Below are 11,008 nucleotides of genomic sequence, written 5' to 3' on the forward strand. Positions count from 1 at the left end.
CAATAAGAAATATAAAAATGGTGATTGTCCCCAAACATGGCTGCAGAGTCATGGATGGGAAATTCATTTTTGGTGTTAATTAGACGACGAATTCTGATTAATAAAGGGTTGTTTTTCAGTCTACAGCATCCTATTTAGGTTTTACAAGCTGCCAATGTAGCACAACTACCACGGGAATATAAAATAAATGAGAATTTTTCAAAACATCCATGGTGGTTATTCAAATATCAGCGTAAAGTGACAATTATGCGACTAAAATCAATGTGACTCAATGCACTGCCACTTTGATCATTCAGAGGGACTTTCCTATAAAACCACTTGTATAAAAGTTCAAATATTATTAAATATGAAATGTTATTATCATCACTCTATATGATAAAAGGACCATGCAGTTTGACTTCACAGGAGTTGTGTACACATATCTTAGAATACGATAGAAACTTGTTATTAGAACTCTTTTATGTGTAATTTCTCTTCATTTTTATTAAAAAGTTCAGGTAACACTTTAGATTAAGGTACACATATTCACCATCAACTAGTTGATCATTTACACATTAGAGTCAAACTACTAGCTTATTGGTTATGAACAAGACTTCACTTTAAAATAGGGAACTTATTCTGAGTTAGAAAAACCTCATTTTGAGTTATTTTGACACAATTAACACTTGTAGTTTCATGTGTTGTTACATAAGAATAGACCATATTTGTTAGGTGTTATTATGAGAGTTATTAGGCCCATATTGAGCATATTAAGACCCTAACTCATGCACAACAACGTCCTTACTTACAATAAATAAGCTCTCATTAGAGGGTTATTGAGGACAAACTTAACTAATGACTTAGTACTTGTAGAATAAGGTCTTGTAGAATAAGGAATTAATTTGTGGTGTTATTTTACAGTCGGTGGTCACTACCGCCATCTTGCGGTTATGGTGGGTACAACACAAAGCTGAGTATTCATTCATTCTCTACTATCAGAGGGAGAAGAAGTACTCAGATCTTGTAGTAAAAGTAGATGTACTCAGAACTTGTACTTGAGTAAAAGTAGAAGTACACAGATATTGTACTTGAGTAAAGTAGAAGTACTCAGATCTTGTACTTGAGTAAAGTAGAAGTACACAGATCTTGTACTTGAGTAAAGTTTAAGTACTCAGATCTTGTACTTGAGTAAAAGTAGAAGTACACAGATATTGTACTTGAGTAAAAGTTTAAGTACTCAGATCTTGTACTTGAGTAAAGTAGAAGTACTCAGATCTTGTACTTGAGTAAAGTAGAAGTACTCAGATCTTGTACTTGAGTAAAGTAGAAGTACACAGATCTTGTACTTGAGTAAAAGTTTAAGTACTCAGATCTTGTACTTGAGTAAAGTAGAAGTACTCAGATCTTGTACTTGAGTAAAGTAGAAGTACTCAGATCTTGTACTTGAGTAAAGTAGAAGTACACAGATCTTGTACTTGAATAAAGTAGAAGTACTCAGATCTTGTACTTGAGTAAAGTAAAGGAATCAGATCTTGTACTTGAGTAAAAGTAGAAGTACCAGAGTGTAGGAATACTCGGTTACAAGCAGGGCTGGACTGGGACAGCAAATCGGCCCTGGCATTTAGACCCAGACCGGCCCAAATCCATAAAACAAACGAATAGTAGCGGTTCCTGACAAGAAGAATAACTCAGTATAATTTTAAAAAACGCTATTATTATCCTTTTTACGTACCAGGGGCAAACAAAACTAATACATACCACAAGTATGTGTAACTATCAATCATCAGAAATTAGACCTTCAAACCCTCTCACAAAGCGAACAGTGACCGAGCACTAATAGGGGGGTCTGGGGGGGTATGCCCCCCACAGAAGAAAAGTTTTAAAAATAACCCCTTAAATGATGACTTCTAGTGAATTTAGGGGGGGGGGACCCTATAGTGCCCTGCCTCCCCTTTCTATGACAACACAATAGAGATAGGACCAGATGAGTCTACAGGATGAGTCGACGGCATCTTTTTATATACATTGACGCTTTCATTTAATTTTTCCATCCTTTTTTTAATCGCTGTAATTGTATTGCCTTTTTCATCTGTACACACGACACCTATTGCACGTCTGTCCGTCCTGGGAGAGGGATCCCTCTTCTGTTGCTCTCACAGAGGTTTCTTCCTACTTCCCACTGTTAATTGTGGGGTCTGTTTTGGGGAGTTTTTCCTTGAGCGCTGCAAGGGTCTAAGGACAGAGGATGTCGTACCTGTACACACTGTGAAGCCCTCTGAGACAAATTGTAATTTGTGATATTGGGCTATATCAATAAAATGTGATTGATTGACGCACGCAAGGGGCTATAGTGCAAGTCTTAGGCGGCTGGTTTCTCAGAACCTCACAGAGCACACAGAACTGAAGGAACACAGGTTTAACCAAAAATACTATCCACTGTCTTTATTTTTTTTCCTGAGAATAGGTTTGAAAGAGACAGATTTAAATTTACAAAGAGAGTTGAAGCAACATTTGACAGAAATCCCACATAAATTACAAAAGTACACAACTAGCAAGATATATATACTGTATATATATACTGTACACACAAAGTAACTTATATACTAGACTGAAATAACTAAAATGAATGCTTGTTGTGGAGAGGGGCACTATGTCCAGCGTCCATTCCCCTCTGTGTGTGTGTGTGTGTGTGTGTGTGTGTGTGTGTGTGTGTGTGTGTGTGTGTGTGTGTGTGTGTGTGTTTGCATGTGTGAGTGTAGTTGGGGGGCTTTGGGAGAGTCAAAAAGGATGCAGGTGACCTCTTTGGTCCCTGATAGAGGTCCATACAAATAGGCATTGACATAACAATACCACACAGTTAATGGTCAAAACTACATGTGTGCCTACATTTTTTCTTCTATTTCTATATTATTCATTCTATATATTGTCAATCAAAACTACCACAAAAAGCTGACTATAAACATTTTGTTCAGGTCCCAAAAGACCACTGTTGCCCTTATAAACACATAAGTAAATAAACTAAACAAAACAAGCTGCCAGCTGACAGTAATTGTTCATGAATGGTGGTTAACAAAATAATGACATTCTTTCAATGAGACAACGTATCAGAGTCCCATTAAGCTATATTTTAACTTGCCAGGGAAAACCTAAAATAGCCAGCTTACTAGCTTGTAGGCTAACGAATGTTTCTCTAATAATATTTGTCTTATTAGTGCTTCATCAAGGGGATATTAATGGGTTCCAGAACTACAGAGTATCATAACCTTAATAATAATCTTTTCCTAATTTTCTTAGCTTCTGCTTACCGCGAGTTCTCCTCCCTCTCCCCACTCGCGCGGATCTCTCTCCCTCTCATCATCTTCCTCACCACCAATATCGGCCACGGGTGCTGAATATGGACCTGCACCTGTACTAAACATGTCGGTTATTTTGACACAAGCGGCAACATCAGCACGAAGGGCCTGCTTTTTTCTTGCCCGCAATTTTTCTGCTCCCCCTTTTCGCTTGGCCTTCGTCTTCGCCTTCTCCATTTCTAACTCGAACTTTTTTTTTTCTCGAAAAAAAAGGCGATTTGGCTTCAACGGCCGGCTCACCTCCTGGGGGCGTGATTTAATGATGCACACCGAGCGGCCCAAAGGGGGAGGTGATTAAAGATTTGATTGGGCCGGCCCAGTGTCAATTACTAAAAACATTTAAACAGAGGGCCAATCTACCCGTCTTATGGGCCGGGACTTCAGAAAAAAAAAAAAATGACGTGTCGGCCCAAAAGGCACGTCGGCCCACCGGGAAAATGCCCGGTATGCCAGATGGCCAGTCCAGCCCTGGTTACAAGTAAAAGTAAAAGTATTAGCATCAAAATATAGTTAAAGTACCACAAGTAAAAGTATTCATTGTGCAGATTGATCCATTTCAGAATAATATATATGATATGTTTTATAATGATTGATCATTAAAGTGTTCTCAAAGCTGGTAAAGGTGCAGCTAGTTTTAATGACTTTGTATACTGCACAGTGGCGGCCGGCCCATAGGGGCGCTAGGGGCGCCGCCCCCCCCCTCTTCCCACATTAAAAATAAAAAAAATAAAAAAATATATATTTAAAAAATATATTTTTTATTTTTATTTTTATTTTTAATAAACAAGGTAAATATTATATAATTGGTATCAGTAAAATGTATAATCTACAATAAAATCTCGTTGAAAATTGTGTTACGATGTCTAAAGTTACTGATAAGTCACATGTTTCCTGCCTGGCCTTGCCCGTGTATCATTACTCCCTCTCGTCTGGGCGCTATGCACAGCGCCCAGATGAGAGTGCAGCAAGTGCAGCAGAAGCCAACTGTTGCTATCTTTAAACTATGACGCCGAAACATAATTTCAGCCAATCAGCGTCGTCAAATCTGATGGTCACAGGGCTCCTACGTGAGCGCCCGGTGCAGTCTGTGAGTTGTTTGGACTCGTATCCAAGGAGACAAAACAGGAAGCTGTCATACACTCTGGAAGCTACCATTAGCAGCTAATGAAAACTCCGTTTTTGACATAAAAATGGAATTATGGATCATCAATCATTTTTCAAAGTGACAGACACATTGGATTAACCTATGGATTAACCTTCAGCTGCGTTTTTCTCGTTTTTGATCAGAATTGTTATTCTGCAAAAGGTGAGCATATCTCCATGTTTTGCTACCTAAAGCTACGTCGTGTGATGTCTGTATTTGCTTCCCCTGTCGCGAGTTCTGATCGCTCAGTGATGATACTTATATTTCTAGAATATGTGGAATCTCAGCTTGTAAGCTTGTTTGTGCATATCCGATAAGTATATCGATTGATTTATACCTAGAGTGCGTTAAATTTTTTTCGCTCAGGGCTCATTTAGACGCTTCTTGTGAGACTTGTGTTTTGTTTCCGTAAACATGGTTCATATCATCAGTTAGATGCGTTTCCTCTGAGTAGGACACATGAATAGTTTATTACATTTTAAGAAGCCCTGAGACACAGTTTCGTGAGAAAAAAAACGGGGGAAAAAAGCCCCTTAACAGGTTAAATGGGAATTAAATCAGTGTTCCCAAAGCCCCGGTGTTCTGCAGTTTGTGGGGGCCTACTGTACTGTTGCACAGTTTATGCTGTAGAAACTATGTCCAGGACAAGGTGTTTGGAAGTTTTGGAAGATTCATAGCTAACCACACTGAAGTTATGGAGGTATTGATCAGTCTTCTCATATTTTTAAGCCTCAAATTGTCCTTCTCCCCCCCTCCCTCTAACATCACCAGAAGTCATGATTTAAGGGGTCTTTTCTCAAAAAAAATTACCGGGGGAGCATCCCCCCGGACCCCTCTAGTATTGTTTGATCACCATTTCCACAGCCCCACCTAAAATATTTTCCACCAGCCGCCACTGATACTGCATATACTATGTTTAAAATATTTTTAAAAGATCGGAGAGCCAGCCTCTCGTCCAACATCAGTGTGTGACCTCACTAATGCTCTTCTGGATGAAAGGGCTTCCCACAGACACACTCCAAGATCTGTAGAAAGCCTTCCCAGAAGAGTGGAAGCTGTTATAGCTGCAAAGGGGGACCAACTTCAAATGAATGCCTAAGAGTTTGGAATGGGATGTCCTGAAAGCTCCTGTAGGTGTAATCAGAATCAGAATCAGAATCAGAATCAGAATGAGAATACCTTTATTAGTCCCACAGAGGATACATGTACATTGTTACAGCAGAAAGAGCCAAAGACACCTTCATGTTTCCTAAAGCATGCATCCAACAAAGTATTAAAGATTTTAAAAAGAAATGATAATAGGTGTTATAGTCTGTGTTGTTGTGTGGGGGGTCTACTAGGGGTCGTGGTGGTTATATAGTCTGACCGCTGCAGGAAGGAAGGACCTGCGGTATCTCTCTAATGTGTAGGTGGTCCAATACTTTTGTCTACATTGTGTATAATTGAGTATCATCCACATAACAATGAAAATGTCCCGAGTGATTCCTTATTGCCTAAAGGAAGCGTATATAATGTGAACACAATAGGTCCAAGCTCTGAGCCCTTATGCTTTGCTGTGGCAGAACTGGCTGGATCAAATCAAACAGAACTCTAAACACATTTTCAGCTCTGCACACAATCTGCAATTCAACTCTGCACTTTCTAAAACACTGCACACGGTTCTCTGAGTAACACACAGAGATCTGACATATTCACCTGTCAGCCATTTTCAACACACTGCCATTAAACATGCTACACATATGAGCCAATGAACAGATACACATGCCAGCTGACCGTTAACGCCTGGCTGCTTTACTGCTGACTCATCAAGCAGGATATAAGTACAAACAACAATATCCTGTTTATGAAATACACGAGAAAAGAAAGAAGATTGAAGTCGTTAGTTCATGAGAAAAGCACTCGGATAGAAAGTCAGAAACATTTGATTAAAATAAATGTAAATAAAATGTCCAAAGAAAGTATTCAGAGTAATTCTTATTACAGTTTTATAATTGTTTTATATATTCCTCAAATGACCTGCTTTGACTGCAGCTTGAGAAACTTCTGGATTCAGTCTGAAAGCATCCTTTTTTAACTTTAAACATGATCTTTAATAATGTTGTAGTTTAACTCTGAGAGGTGGACTGGCTGGACTCCTCACTGGGACTCTGGTTCTGGAGCAGCTTGCAGGGTCCAGGAGTTCTTGGAGAGAAGGAGCGCTTCCTGCCGCAGGACTCGGGGGATGGGAGTTCCTGAACATGGAGAAACAGCTTCAGTTATTATGCTCCAAATATCTGGAACAAAGTCACAGAAAGAATGTGTCTGCAGCTCAGAGAGTCCTGCTGGGAACTATTGATGTGTGCTGATTCTCTCGCATCCAGGAAGATGTTTAAAGATTAAGAGACAAATGAGTCTCTGTAAGGGTTCAAATTGGTTACTTTAATTTAAGCAGCGTGGTAGTGAAACAAACAAAGGGTAGTTGGGGAGACAAAAGCAGATGTTGTCCCGCAGCTGGTACCAAGGCAAGAGAGCGAGCACACGTTGATTCTCCCGCTTGTAGTGATGTGTCGGTCGCGAACGAGCCGATTCTTTTGAACGGCTCTTTGGTACGAACGAGGGGAACCGAGTCGTACTTGGTGAGAGCCGTTCTTTTTATCGTTCAATCGTTGGTCCGCACTCACTGCCTGCCAAAATCCACTCGCCTTTTAAAAAGCTTGATTTTGTTCCCCAAACGTATTCTGTGAAGACCCCCCCCTACTCTGATTGGTAGGTTTCAGCACGAGGAGTGAGATGGGGTGGGTCTTAAGGGAATACGCGAGAGAGAGAGAAGTCATAACAAGTGGAACAGGACAGGTAGACGACGTGTTTTTCCGATGGAAAATGAGCCAAACGCGAAAACGCAGCAGCATTTGGATTCACTTCAACCAAAACCCAGGCAGTGATAAAGCGCACCATTTGTAAAGGCAAACATATCCTTTAAAGCAGGGTCAACAAATAATCTCCATCGCCACTTCAAAACACAGTATCTAATATTAAGAGTTGCGTGAATTTCATTCAAGGCAAGGCAACTTTATTTACTTAACACATACAGAGGGTAAATTCAAAGTACATTCACTGACATGATGACATGGATATGGCGCCACCTTGTGTCATGTTTACAATGCAGATTATTGAGATTAGGTCTGGCAATACAGTCAATCATTATCCTGGTGATTATTTTGCAGATAAACCTAGAAACCTTAAAAAAACGGCTCTTTTGAACGGCTCTTTTGAACGGCTCTTTGAAAGGAACGGAGCCATAAGATCCGGCTCCCTTCAAAGAGCCATAATTCCCATCACTACCCGCTTGCATCTCTCCTTCGCTCCTCCTCTCTGGGGGCTGTGACGTAGGGGGCCGCCCACCTCGATCTTCAATCGCGCATAACAGAGGATTTCGATATTTTGTATTCATTGCTCACTTCCACACGCCTTTTCTCCTCCTGCTCTCTTTCATTACTTTTTATTTAATGTATTATAACGGCTGTAATCGTTACTCTAGTAATACCGGAAATGGTCATTATTTAACAGCTGAGACCGTTAGTACTGTAGCACAGGAAGTCGTCATTGTTGTCAACGTCTTTAGATACAGCTTTTCAAAATAAACTTTACTCTGAACTGTTTTCAGAATAAAACAGTTTTTAAAGCTTACTATGTGTTTACGCTAAATTACATCTTTGAATATTGATTTTAATTTCTAACAGAACCCACACATGTTGAGGAGCCCAAAGTGTGATGAGAGAAATGTACAGTACGGGTCCCCAGCACATAGAAGCTGCCGGATGCTAACCTGCATATGTTGGGAGAGCTTTACAGATCAGGAGAGGAACTAAGTACATTTACTCAAGTACTGTACTTAAGTACAATGTTGAGGTACTTGTACTTTACCTGAGTATTTCCCTTTGATGCTACTTTGTACTTCTACTCCACTACAGTTCAGAGGTACATGGTGTACTTTTCCTCCACTACATGTATTTAATCCCTTTAGTTACTTTACACATGTGGATGAATGATGTGAAATCTAATCAAGTGTTAAATCAGACTTTAGTTCCACCTGGAGTAAATCCACAAGCTACCCTGCAGTATACAAAGTCATTCAAACTAGCTGCACCTTTACCAGCTTTGAGAACACTTTCATGATATCATTATAAAACATATCATATATATTATTCTGAAATGGACCAATCTGCACAATGACTACTTTTACTGTCGCTACTTTCACTATATTTTGATGAGAATACTTTTCTACTTTTACTTGAGGAACATTTTGAATGCAGGACTTTTACTGTAACAGAGTATTCCTACACTCTGGTACTTCTACTTTTACTCAAGTACAAGATCTGAGTACTTCTACTTTTACTCAAGTACAAGATCTGAGTACTTCTACTTTTACTCAAGTACAAGATCTGAGTACTTCTTCTTTTACTCAAGTACAAGATCTGAGTACTTCTACTTTTACTCAAGTACAAGATCTGGGTACTTGTACTTTTACTCAAGTACAAGATCTGGGTACTTGTACTTTTACTCAAGTACAAGATCTGAGTACTTGTACTTTTACTCAAGTACAAGATCTGAGTACTTGTACTTTTACTCAAGTACAAGATCTGAGTACTTCTACTTTTACTCAAGTACCAGATCTGAGTACTTCTACTTTTACTCAAGTACAAGATCTGAGTACTTCTACTTTTACTCAAGTACAAGATCTGAGTACTTCTACTTTTACTCAAGTACAAGATCTGGGTACTTGTACTTTTACTCAAGTACAAGATCTGGGTACTTGTACTTTTACTCAAGTACAAGATCTAAGTACTTCTACTTTGACTGAAGTATATTTTGATGATAATACTGTAACATACTGGTTATAATGTTGATGTTTTCATGTGTTTTATTCTTCAGAGTTTATTTACATTTTACAGAGTGTCAGTGAACGCGTCACTGTTTTGATAGACAGTTGTTGTGAAGAGAAACAGCCAAAATGATGAAGAGAGAAAAACAAGAGTGTTGTTTTCCTCTGAGGACATGCTCCATGAAAGAGTTTCATATCTGGATGAATGGAGGATATTCAGTACTCACAGTTCTTCTGGATCTTGGCTCTGATCGTCTCATCCTCTCTGATCCTGTAGGGATGAACCCAATCCAACAGTTATGGATCCAGTTTAAAATAAGTGTTTGTTCTTTGAGTCAGCTTCAGAGTCCTGACTGATCTCATGCTTTACATCCCATCATATCTTCTCTGCAAACACTACGACTGACTGCCACAGCTCTCAGCTGCATTACAGGAAGTAACAGTCATTAGTCAAGGAGCTAAAAACATCCCATCAAAAACAGACTACCTTTTCCACTCTTCTGTCAAATCCCATATGTCTGGTGGAAAGTTGATTACTTACTAAATGTGGCTTTGCATTTTCAGCTGGCCTTCTATAGTTGATGGAAGAATGAAAGAGCCTGCAGTCAGTGGGTAACATCACTGATCTGTTGTGATTCCCCAGTGAGAGAAACACCTCCCTGTGTTTCATACAATACTGCTGAACCAGCAGAGACCCCTTACTGACCTGAGGGTCTCCAGTCTGCAGTCTGGACTCTCCAGAAGATCTCTCAGCAGCTTCTCTCCTGAATCCTGCAGAGCGTTGTGTCTCAGGTCCAGATCTCTCAGATGGATGTTGGACTTCAGAGCTGAGATCAGAGCAGAACAGCTGATCTCTGACAACCTGCAGTACCTCAGACTGAATAAAGAAAACATGATGAGGATACAAATCAGTTTATAATCCAATCAGATGTTACTCAACATTTAAATGAATCTGAACAGAAACATCTGTCTACTTCAGAAAGTGAACTTTATCATGTCAAACTAAAATGACTTCAGATGACCTTTATTCAGACGTTATCGTTTACTAAATATTAAATACATAGATTTACTTTTTACAACTAACATCTATTACAGTTACTTTAAGAAACAGTCAACATGTATGTCTGAAGTTCTTACTTCTTAATCTTTAAAAATGAAATATGAATATAAGGACATTTACAACTAAAGATGTAAGTTATTAATGAATATAAATGAGGTTAAATCACAAAGTGAACATGTGAGATCTCCAGCAGTAACAGAGAGTCAGTGAACTGACCTGAGAGTCTCCAGTCTGCAGTCTGGACTCTCCAGAAGATCTCTCAGCAGCTCCACTCCTGAGTCCTTCAGATAGTAGTTCTCACTCAGGTCCAGATCTCTCAGATGGATCTTGGACTTCAGAGCTGAGATCAGAGCAGAACAGCTGATCTCTGACAACCAGCAGCCCTCCAGTCTGAATAAAGAAAACATGATGTAACTTTAGAAAACAATGTTCCTGTTTGAAATAACTCCAGGTTTAATAATCTGTTCAGAGTGAAACAGGGTTTTAATGTCAGAGATGATGCAGAAACAATCCACTGATAATCTGGAACTTTAACTTTGATCAGATGTTGAACAACTCCTTCATCTCCCTCACAGCTCATCAGTACTGACAGCATCTCCACTGACTCATGG

The 11,008-nt window shown here is 39.4% G+C and overlaps 1 long non-coding RNA gene across 1 annotated transcript; it reads right to left on the bottom strand.

Moving 5' to 3' along the window:
• Positions 1-5,640: 5,640 nt before the first annotated feature.
• Positions 5,641-9,660, bottom strand: LOC117491196. The gene is made up of 2 exons (XR_004556750.1): positions 9,565-9,660; positions 5,641-6,707 (listed from the first exon to the last, which is right to left on the bottom strand). It is a non-coding gene; the product is annotated as an uncharacterized LOC117491196 (long non-coding RNA).
• Positions 9,661-11,008: the final 1,348 nt, after the last annotated feature.

Source organism: Trematomus bernacchii, unplaced genomic scaffold (assembly GCF_902827165.1).
Source record: "Trematomus bernacchii unplaced genomic scaffold, fTreBer1.1, whole genome shotgun sequence".
NCBI lineage: Eukaryota > Metazoa > Chordata > Actinopteri > Perciformes > Nototheniidae > Trematomus > Trematomus bernacchii.